Raw genomic sequence first — 3,695 nt, 5'->3', positions numbered from 1 at the left:
CTCTTCTGTCTCCTCTTTGCCTTAGTGTGGGCCCCAGTCAGCTGTTGCAGCTATGGAAAACAGCTAGAACTCCAAGAAAAACTCATTTCTGGCAAGAAACCCCAGCCAAATGTCCTCATTAACAAGCCCTGGTGCAGTGGTGCCATGGAGTCAGGTGTCGTGGGGACAGCCCCAGAGTGCTGAAAGTTCCTGGCCTGCTTCCTCCTGCAGAGACGTAGCTGCGAGTGGCTGTGGTGGCAGCATTGAAGATGTCTGCCAAGAATTTCGAACTCAGGGATGGTGACTGGATTTTCCCTGACAAAAAGTGAGTTCATCAAGGGTCACGAATTGGGGCAGGGTTTATCGGTGGACGTTTTTCCGGGTTCGCTCAACATTTTCCGTTCTCATGGTCTGGTACCTCAAGCCGGGTTGAGGCATTGAACTGCCAGCTCCCAGGCAAGAAGGAGTCTTCAGTCTTTTTTCTATGAGCTCTTTCAGGAGGCTTTGTGTTGAGTAGGTCTCCAGGTTTCCTCCACTTTGTCTTTCTAAGGCAGGCCCTCTTTTTTGAGAGTGAGATGGCATGTCTTTTGCCTCCACACCCCACCCCAGCCTTGGCTAGTTTTCACCGATCCACCTATTTTTCTATTGTGTTGCTTTTTCTTAGTGTTTTAATGAACTCTTCATATATTCTAGATATTGATATATTAGTACAATAGGTACTATAATATAAATATATTACAATACAAATATTTTTCCTAGTCTGTGGCTCATATTGGAACTTTTTTTATATTGTAGATTTTTAATGGTGACTTTTTTCATATGGAATTTTTACTTTTTTTAAAAAATTTTAAGTATAGTTGACACATAAAGTCACATTAGTTTCAAGTGTACAGCAGAGTGATTCAGCTTCTCTATAGGTTATGTTATGCTCACCACAAGTATAGCTCTCATCTGTCCCTATACAATGCTATTACAATATCATTGATTATATTCCCTATGCGGTGACTTTTATTCCCTTGATTTATTCATCCCATAACTGGAAGCCTGTATCTTCCACTCCCCTTCACCCATTTTGCTCATCCTCCCATCCCCTTCCTTCTGACAATCATCAGTTTGTTTTCTGTATTACTAAGCCTGATTTTGCTTTTTATTTGTTTATTCATTTGTTTTTTAGATTACATATAAGTGAAAACATAAGGTATTTGCCTTTCTCTGTCTGACTTATTTCACTTAGCATAATACCCTCTAGGTCCATCCATGTTGCCACAAGTGGCAAGATCTCATCCTTTTTTAGGGTTCCATAATAATCCATTATTCATATGGAAATTTTATATTCAAATATCATCAAATATCAATGTTTCTCTCTAAGGTTCGTGCCTATAGTGTTGAATTTAAGAAATCCTTTCCCGTGTCTCCTAGAGTCTGTTGTATTTGTTTCTAAAAAGTTTTTTAACATCTCCATTTACATTTTTAGACCACTTGAATTTGTTTAATATGTGTGATGTGAGATGTAGTTTTCTAATTTTTAACCTGGAAAAACATTTATCCCAGCACAGCTCTTTGAATAATATGTTTTTTTCACCACTGAATTGTAATTCCATCTCTTTTATATGCCAAGTTTCTATATATATGTGAGACAGCTTCTTGACTTTCTAATCTGTTCTGGTTGTCTGTTTGTACATTGCTGTACCCATACCCCATTTAAAATATATTATTCCTTTTAAGTCTTAAAATCTGATAGTGTAAGATTCCTTCTTCTTATACAAGATCATTTAGTCTATTCTTAACTCTATTCTTAATTCCAGTTGGAATTTTGACTGGAATTGCAATGAATTAGCAAGTCAATTTGAGGAGAATTGACATCTATATATAATTTCCATCCATGAATATGATGCATTCATTTATCCAAGTCTTCACTTATGTCCCTCAATAGAATGTATTGTCTTCATAAAGATCTTTGATATAACTTTTATTATATTTATTTCCAGATACCATAGAGTTTTGAAATCTATGGTGAATTACTTCTAAAAAAACTAAAAATTAATTTTGCACTTTTAAAATTGGTTGCTATTACTGAATAAGAATGTGATGCTGAATCCAACAGTTTTGCTGAACTCTCTTGATTTTAACAGTTTTTAGCTTTTTGTGGATTTTTAATGGATTATTTTGTTTAAGAATAATGATTGTATTGCTTCTTCCTTTCCAATTCTAAAAGATATTACTTATTTTCCTATCTTGTTGCTTTGTCCATGACCTCCAATACAGTAATACATAACAGTGGTGATAGAATATCCTTGGTAAAATTATCCTTGCCTTCATCCTTTGATGAGAATGCTTTTAAAATTTCACAGTGATCTTTCATATAGGTGTTTGGGAGAGACCCATTTTTTTGTGTGTTTAAATTCCCTTCTTTACCTATTCTAAGCAGTACCTCATGGTCTAAGTCTCTTCAGTTCTAGTTGCTATCAAAACATATCCATCATATATTGTATGTGTATGGTCTTTGAAAGTCACTGGTTTGTACAAGACTTTAAAGTGTGAGTTAGTGTCAGGATAGCTAATGGTTGAGAGAGGTTTTTGCTTGCATTATCTGGATTTGAATCCAACTCTGTCATTTACTAGCTGGGCAAGTCAATTAACTAATTAACCTTATTAAGCCTCAGATTCCTCATGTGCATATAGGCCTTAATAATAATATCCACTTTAGATTCATTCATTGAACAAATATTGATTAAGTCATTCATGTTTTAAGCATTGGGGACATACCAGTGAATAAAAAAATAAAAATTCATGCTCTCATGGAATTTATAAAATTGTAGTGATGATTAAGGGAGATAATGGTCCCCAGTGTTTGGCATGGTATCTAGCACATAATAAATTCTCAATAATTGTTTCTATTTGCTGTTATCATGATTCTTTTTCTTTATTAAAATACTGAGTTTATTTTACATGTATATTTTTGTCTCCCCACCATTTCCATTTGTCTGACTACCACTACTACTATGTCCTATCATAACATTCCATACATACTTAAAACCAAGCAAAGGGTGGAGTTCTATCTTTAAAAACTAAACAGGCAGTTTGGACAACACATTCTTGGCAATGGAACTTGCCTATTTATCAGGCATGGTAGGGAAAGTTCTCACTCTGCATTATAAAAAGGACAGCCAGATATCAACTGTTACAGAAATGAAATACGATGGAAAATTTTAACAAACTGTTCAAACTATTTTCTTAAAGAGACTCCCTCTGCTGCCAGAAAAAAAATATGGAATGCTTCATGAATTTGCATGTCATCCTTGTGCAGGGGCCATGCTGATCTCTATATTGTTCCAATTTTAGTATATGTGCCGCTGAAGTGAGCACCGTTATCATGATTCTTATTATTCTCCTGAAGGATCTTGTAGCATAAAGCATCTAGGTTTGTTTATCCACTCAGTAAATAATTATTTTGCCCCTATGACATGCTAGATACTTTGCTAAGAGCTAGGGGTAAAGAATTTTGGGGAACTGTCTTCTCTTGGCCCAAGTTCTAAGAAATCAAAATATTAAAAGACTGCTTCAGAAGAAAATTTAGGGCTTTTCCTATCTGCCTGGAAGCATTTATGGCTTCATCTGACACTTGAGAAAGATTTTGTTTTTATGGTTTTTCTTAAATACCATGCTTTCTGCTGTTCAGGAGTTATTAAAAGTCATCAGCTCTGCATGGCATGCAA

The 3,695-nt window shown here is 35.3% G+C and overlaps 1 non-coding gene across 1 annotated transcript; it reads right to left on the bottom strand.

The window, feature by feature from the left end:
• Window positions 1-3,241: 3,241 nt before the first annotated feature.
• Window positions 3,242-3,345, bottom strand: LOC131822275 (U6 spliceosomal RNA). Its single transcript, XR_009350156.1, has one exon. It is a non-coding gene; the product is annotated as a U6 spliceosomal RNA (small nuclear RNA).
• Between the last annotated feature and the right edge of the window lie 350 nt (window positions 3,346-3,695).

Source organism: Mustela lutreola, chromosome X, assembly GCF_030435805.1.
Source record: "Mustela lutreola isolate mMusLut2 chromosome X, mMusLut2.pri, whole genome shotgun sequence".
NCBI classification, from domain to species: Eukaryota; Metazoa; Chordata; class Mammalia; order Carnivora; family Mustelidae; genus Mustela; species Mustela lutreola.
The sequence above is the reverse complement of the archived record's forward strand: the minus strand, read 5'-3'. Positions and strand labels throughout refer to the sequence as shown.